This window comes from Amphiprion ocellaris, chromosome 7 (assembly GCF_022539595.1).
Source record: "Amphiprion ocellaris isolate individual 3 ecotype Okinawa chromosome 7, ASM2253959v1, whole genome shotgun sequence".
Taxonomy (NCBI): Eukaryota; Metazoa; Chordata; class Actinopteri; family Pomacentridae; genus Amphiprion; species Amphiprion ocellaris.
In genome coordinates, this window is record NC_072772.1 from 12,965,022 (window position 1) to 12,972,784 (window position 7,763).

General features: G+C 37.8%; 1 long non-coding RNA gene across 1 annotated transcript; it reads right to left on the reverse strand.

The window, feature by feature from the left end:
* Positions 1-1,640: 1,640 nt before the first annotated feature.
* Positions 1,641-6,784, reverse strand: LOC129349244 (uncharacterized). Its single transcript, XR_008602166.1, has 3 exons — positions 6,720-6,784; positions 5,726-5,826; positions 1,641-3,864 (listed from the first exon to the last, which is right to left on the reverse strand). It is a non-coding gene; the product is annotated as an uncharacterized LOC129349244 (long non-coding RNA).
* Between the last annotated feature and the right edge of the window lie 979 nt (positions 6,785-7,763).

Sequence of the window (7,763 nt, forward strand, 5' to 3'; positions counted from 1 at the left end):
TTGCTCACTGGTTGGTCATTACATTTTGTTAGTTTGATTTCACTGTTTAAAATGATGCCACCTCTTTTCAGACAGAACCTGTGATAATAAAACAATACAAAATTTTTAGTTCCGTGTTAATAAAGCACTTAAAGCTTTAAGTATGGCTAAATGCTTTTTTCAAAATTAAATATATCACTCCTTAGGTGGTAGTGGCCCCAAGTTCAGTAAAGTTGGAAAGATATTCACAGATTCGGACTTCCAGCATCAATAACTCGTTAGATATAGGTTGTCAAAACATAAACGGTGCCTCTTTCCCATTGTTGCAAGGCAGACAATGTGCTACAAGCCCAGTTTTATCAAAAGTAGCTGTCTTTCAAGCTACAGGAATAACATTGGTGTCTATGGCGTGAACAGGGTCCGTCTGCAATTTGCAAAACCACTGCAACAGTAAAGAGACAAATATTCAATAACTTCACTCTTATACATTGTAGTGTCACTAAAATCACTGCAGCCTTCAACTGGCTCCTGTTGACAAAGTGTTTTAACAGAAATGTAAATTCTGTAATTGGATTCTTTTAATGAACCATGTAACTTGAATGGATGTGATGCTGGTGTGACCACAGTGCACACGTCTGATGTTGCTCACAGTGGTCCAAGGAACGCTCAGGGAGTTTGTGTGTTTGCTCAGACTCATGAAAAATTAGAGGGAATATTGCTTGGAGGTTGGTCTGATGGTATATTCCACCCAACACCCTTGAACATAAACTTAAAAAGTTCGTTCAAAGGAATATTCCACCTAAAATCCTTCAATGTAGACCAAAAAAATCTTGGTGTAAAGGAGTATTCCACCTTAAATGTAGACCTAAAGGATGGTTTGGAGTAATATTCTACTCTAAAATCTTCCAATGTAGACCTAAAAGGTTGATCTGATGGTATATTCTACCCAACATGCTGGAACATTTACCTAAAAGGTTGGTTTAATGGTATATTCCCAGAAGAACCCTTGAACATCGGGCTTAATGGTATATTCCACCCTAAATACTTGTACATATACCAAGAAGTCAGTGTAAAGGAAATGTAGACCTAAAAGGATTGTTTAAAGGAATATTTAAACGATTATTTTCATTATTTAATGATCTGTTATCATTTAGAACCCATGCAAACTTGTTTTCATCAGTTTTTTTAGTGGAAGTCACAAATAAAGGAGCTCTTGGTTTTTCCTGGCGTTAGTGAGTCAAAAGCTGCTGTTTCAACACAGACATGTTCACATGCATCCACAAACCTATCAGCACTCAAACACCCACAGACAGGCGGCCAGCTGGACCGAGGCTCGGCGGCGTCCTCAGACCCACGAGTCGGGGAGTCGGTGAACTTGTTGGTCCGGTTTGAAGGCCTCCGTGTGGTCCAGTATAAGTCCACGTAGTCGGTGTTGGCTTTGAACCACAGCGACTGGCCACCATCAGGTGGACCAGCTCGTCCTCGTAGGGCTCCTCCTGTAACCTTGAGGGAACCACAGGAACATTCAGTAGCTGTTGGAGTTCTTCCTGTCAGGCTCGTGGTAGAACGGCTCTGAAGAATCTTGTACTTGTCTTATCTGGAACAATCTAACAGCCTAAACTGTTAACAGCGGTGTAAAGAAGCAAACACACAGGCATAGATTAGGACTCAAACTAGATTTATTTTAGAAAACAAATCAGCTTAGAGGCATTTGTTCACACGTGGCTGAATAGGAGGCCATCCAATCAGATTTGAGGTCTTCACTCTGTAGGTTGTTTGTTTGGTGAGACTCTTGGACCTCCATCAGCTGACATGGATGTTTGATGGTCTTCTTCTCTAGTGCCAGATGATTCATCCATGAATTCAGCAGCTACAGACTGAAATGAAGCTCATGCTGCCGTTATTGAATTCCTGTTCCAGATCAAATGTTCAGAGCTCACCTTGAATGCAGCCATCTGCTGTCTGATAGTTTTTCTCATTGTAGTCTTCAATAAAGTCTTTTTCCTCATGTCAGGATGTGGTGAGACTCTTTCTCAGTCTCTGCAGACGTCCCTCATTGTGCATCTCCAGAGAAGAAACAGAAAAACTGGTCACTGCTTCAGCATCACAAACGCTCTCCAGCATTGAGAGTGTTTTAGGAATTCATTCATTGTGTTGTGAACTTTGAAGGAGCAGAAACTTTACAGCTGCCAAAGATATGAGCTTCAATTCTGTATGTTTTAGGAAATGAAGTTCATCAAATGAACACTTGATTATTGCTGATAACTCTCATTAAATTACTGAAGAAATCCAACATAAAAACCTGTAAACTCTCAGGCAGCTTTTGTTAAAGTTTGTCAATAATTCTATCATCATGTTCTGGAACCAGGACTCTGCAGAAGTTCCTTCAAACAGATACTTGTGTTTCTATTTAAGGCCTCAGGTTTGAACGTACAGCAGAGGAATAGAAAGGAGTGATTTTAATGTTTAAATCAGTTCAGTAAATGTTTGGAGTAAAAATGATTAAAATTTGGCTTTAGATAGATTTGTGTCAAATAATATTGTAGAGTCTCACTTAAATATACCCAAATGAGTTCAGTGTATTTCCATTTTATAGAATATTTGATTTCTTAATCTCAATACTGTAGGGTCTGACCCTAAATATTATAATAATGATGTCAATTTCAATAAAAAATAATATTGTAGTGCAGAGTCAAACTTTAATCAGCTAAACTTAAATAATAAACATCACTGTACAATCTTAACCTGAACATTCATATTATTGAGGTAAATTTACATAAATTCTGATATTCTAGAGTCTTAACTGGAATATGTCTAACATGTGCTGATGAACAACAATAACCCGACTTTCAGATAATATTTATTGTCTGTGACTATGAGACTAAATTCCTCCACATTCTAGAACTTTCCCCGCAGCTGCTGTAGGAATAAATAAAAATAAAATCTGTTCATTTCCACATTATGCACCTTTATTTATTCTTAATATCTCAGACTGAATGGTAGTTGTCAGTAAAAACAAACTCATCTGCTGGACTGCATTTCCCAAAATGGAAACATGGACAGAAATTAACACTCATGTATCCATGGTAACGCTAACGTTTCTGCTTCTTACCAAAGTTCACAACACAAGTAAAGATTTTAATGTAAAACTTCAGGGATGACTGCTAACCATAAGTATTCTGATCAATACTTCATGATCAATATCAGGACAGATGTTACAACTCCAGCTGTTGCATTAGACTGCAGTTATTCACAGAGAAATTAAAACATCACATTCCTCATAAAAACTAGATGAGACTTTTATTAAATAAAGTGTTGGTGAATAAACAGTGTAAAAAGTGCAAAGCAGCTCCATTAAATCAGGAGATGTGAGACTTCCACAGCATGGATCACCATCTGCTGTGTTGATTCATAGCTGAATGTCAGAATGAACTGAGCTAGAAAAGCTGCTTTGAGCTGCAACATTACGGTCTGACAATCCAACACCATCACAGTTTTCATCTGGTTGTTTTGCTTCAACATGCTGTGAAGTTCAGTTTTTACCTGAATCAATACAGAGATTCTATTTTCAACCAAGACTGAAATAAAAATTAGAATGTTATGAGGTTATTAATGCAACTAGATCCTTTCAGATGGAAGGATTTACTTCTAAGTTCTAATTCAAGTTTCAGTTGGAGCACATTGCATTCACAAAGAAAAACAGCGATACCTTCATAGCAACATTTAATTAACCTAAAGCTTCCCTGTTGGCTCATTGGTGGACTTTGTTACTGAGCATCTGAACCTTAAATCCAGTGAGACGACCATCTTCAGTCGAGGCCAGTCAGAGAACTTCAAGACCTTCCATCGTCTGGACCAGATGTGGCATCATCTCCCTCTGAACATCTGGATGACAGGAGAAAAGACAGAAATCAAACACAGATCACAGAAATACAATTTATTCACTTTCATCATTTTATAAAAGTAGCATGAACTTTATTAAAACTTGACAACATCAGTAATGAAAGTAAATGTTTTTATCTCATGTTGAAGTTAAATTTAAAGTCAAGAGAGGAGAGGAGTGAAAATGGAGCTTTTCTTTCCTTTTTAGAATATTCCCTCAAAATATTCTGTTTATTATTGGCTTTAGAAGCATTTTTCTTGACTTATTTATTTTTAGATACCTCAGACTGATGCACTGCTGGTTTGTAGATAATTTCATGTACAATGACAATAAAGATCTTCTATTTTAAGATATTTTGCTAAAACCAGAACTGCAAACCTTCTCAAACATCTCTCAGTCTGCAAGATTCCAACTGCGACAAAGAATTATCTGATGTAGTTATTATTATAATCTTTACTGAACCAGCCCTGGAATTAATAAAAATCTGTATATGGATATGATTTTCTCTGATGGGACCACTATGGAAGCTGTAGTAATTATTAACTATCCTTTGAAGGGAAAGATTAGGTCTTCATTCAGGTGGATTAAAAAAAAAAAAAAAAAGCTCTCCCTTAAAAAAGTAAAAATAAAAAAAATAATAATAAACTGCATACAGTAAAGTAAATCTCTTCTGCACTGCACACATACTACACTTTTGTATAACTCTGGATGTCAGAGTAAAGGCAGACAGATCCACCGATCAGCCACAACATTCTGACCACTGACAGCTGAAGAGAACAACATCCATCATCTTGTTCTAATGCAACGTTCTGCTGGGAAACCTTGACGTTCATGTGGATGTTTGACATGTACCACCACCTAAACACTGCAGGACAAACAACCCCCTAGTCTCCATGGCAACAGCAGTCCTTGATGCCAGCTGCCACCCTCAGCAGGAAGAACTAAAACTGCTCAGGAGTGGTCTGAGGAACATGACAGAGCAAAGCTGTTCACCTGGGTTCCACACTCCCCACATCCAGATCTGATTGAGCATCTGTGGGATGGTCCAGGATCAGCCTGGTCTAGGTAGGACCCACCCTGCAACCCACAGGATCCACAGAATCCACAGGACATCCCCAGAGGTTCTGATGAACCACTGGGTCAGAGGAGTTTTAGCAGCATAAAGGGACCAACACAGTATTAGTCAGGTGGTCAGAATGTTATACTGTTATATTGTCATGCTGATTATATGATCAGTAAATATTACCATCAATTATAACATCCACATTGATAAGGAAAAAAAACAATCAGTTCATTCAGAAACTGTGGGGTTAAACCTAAAAACACAGACCTCAACAGCAGTTTGTTTCAAAGCAGAACACCAGCTGGTTTTCACTAAAGAAGCTTTAAGAGCAACAATTAAATGACAGTTTTGTTCTCATTAAGTTAACAGAGTCAGCTAAAATAATGTAGACACACATCAGGAAAAGAAAAACTTTTATAAATATTTCATTTGTGTAAGTACTTCTATACATATAGATACCTCTTTCTAAGTTTGATCAAATTACGATAACTCTGTGTCCTGTTGTATGATGTTTTCCCAACAGATGGCGCTACCCTCATGAATGGAGCATCAACAAGTGACGTCTACAACACAACAGAAATGTCTGGAAGCCAGTGGCCACCACTTTGAGCACCTCTTGTAATTGTAGAGGCCAAAGATAACTTTTATTAATCTCGTAATGTCTGAATAAATTTGATATTGAAATATTTATGCAAGTTTTTCTTTTCCTGATGTGTGTAAACATTATTTTGGCTGACTCTGTATAATGGGTTTCTGACAGGTCACCAGGCAACATCTTTTTATAATAATGACAAACATACCTGCATTCTACAGGAGTGATTTTCCTCATGTGCAGGTAAAGATGTGTGAGGAGCTTAGAGATGACAGGAGCAGGAGTCATTCTCACTAATTCAGCTTCCACCTAGAAACAGAAAGACCACAAAGAAACACACAGAGACTCTCAAATGTTCAACCTCACAGCCTCAAAATATCTGTTTAGGAAGTGTTGTGTTTCTAAATTCTCCTGAAAGCATTGACAGACATTCTCTTACAAGGTTGTGTAAAAAGCAGCCTGTCCTCTGAGCTACTGAGAAATCTTCCTGAACAAAGTTTCTATGTGTAAATCAGCTCAACAAAAACTAAAGCCTCAGTCAGAGATAACAGGTATCGCAAATTATAAACAACTTTCTTTTACTCAGACTTTCTTCTTCAACCTCACATAAAAAGGGGAGTTTAACTCATCAGGTGACTGAAAATGAACGGCTTGTGCAGTTCTAGATCCAAAAGTAGGATGTTTCAACTCATGTTTTACTACAAATATATGCAATAATAAATAAATACAATGGCTGGTTGTTAGTTTACTCACTATTAATGTCACTTTATATACTGGATTGAACTAGAGCAGTGGAAGAGAGAAGGAATTTAATGAAATTATGGAGATTCAGAGAGATAATGTTGCGCAATGTTAAGCGCAGTTTAATTCAAACCAGCTGAATGTTAAACTTCAGTGCAGCTCAACGGGTTTCAGTTAACCTTAAAGTAAAATAACTTTTTCAAAAGCTAAAATACACAGCAGAGAAATACAGGTTGAGAAGTTCAGCCTAGTAATGTCGGACAGCTGTGGCAGCAACTAACACAGGTGTTCAGCGGTAAGTTAGCCACCTGCGTTAATTAGCCCGCTAGCTAACTTAGCCGCTTAGCTAGCGAACGCGTCCGGACCAACTGCTCAAACACGACAAAACACAACTCTTCACAAGTCGCTGACTTAACGTACAACAAAACAACGCTACTTGTTAGAAATATTTATCTTCTTACCGTGTTTTACTCCAAAAACAAGATCAACAGCAACCACAGACACTACCAGACGTACCCACCATAGCTACAGAAGACTAGATACGCTAGCGCGCTGTCTTCTATATAGCTCTATGGTTTGACCAATCACTGTTCTGTGGCTCCGCCCTCTGAGAGTCTTGTTGTCTTTCGGCTCCACACTTGCTGATGATCACTTCCGGTCTCAGAAAATGAAAAAACGGACCTTTTTTCGTTCTCTCTTACTGATTTAAATTTTTCGTTATTCTAAATATAAAATGAAAATCAAAGCATTTTTAAAATTTCGTATGTCCCTTTTTGATCATGAAAAGGAAAAACGACTTGTATTTCAATTTAAATTTTTGTATTTTAAAACGAAAATCAAATAACCACTCGTTTATTGTTTTTCAATACCCGTTTCAGAACGGAAAATCTAGTTGCCAAAATATACACGGACCCCGAAGGCGCAGCAGAATTGCAGCATTCTTCTGTTAGTTACGGTAATAGAGATCTGCTTCAGTGTCTTCTCGAATACGAAGCAGTCACGTTGAATGGCACTAACTGTATTTGTCCACAAGGGGGCAGCGGAAACAAGCACAACAGTGACATATTTCCACCTTTTAAATTGACAGGCAAATGTATGTAAATCCAGTATTGACTGTCCCTTTATGTCTATTTTTGGTTTTCTTTTTATCTTTAAGACATATGAGACCCTTAAGCAGCTAATTGCTCCATGTTTGTTGTATTTGGGGGATTACTGGCACTTTTACCTAAAGAAAGCATCCTGCTGCAGCTGAAAATTATGTCATGAGAGCTGTAAGAGTCAACCACAGTGGTAAAGATGCAGGCTATAAAACAAAACCAATTTAAAGCTGTGATGTTGAGCCATTTTCAGAGCCCAGCACCACCAAACATCGCTCATTAGTATGTTTAACAAAGTGCATGATTCCTGAATATAGGACACCTGAATATAAGATCAATAGTTTGACTGTTAAATCAAGACTTGCTTTAAAATTGTTGTGACGCAATGTTATGTGAATCCCAGCTCCA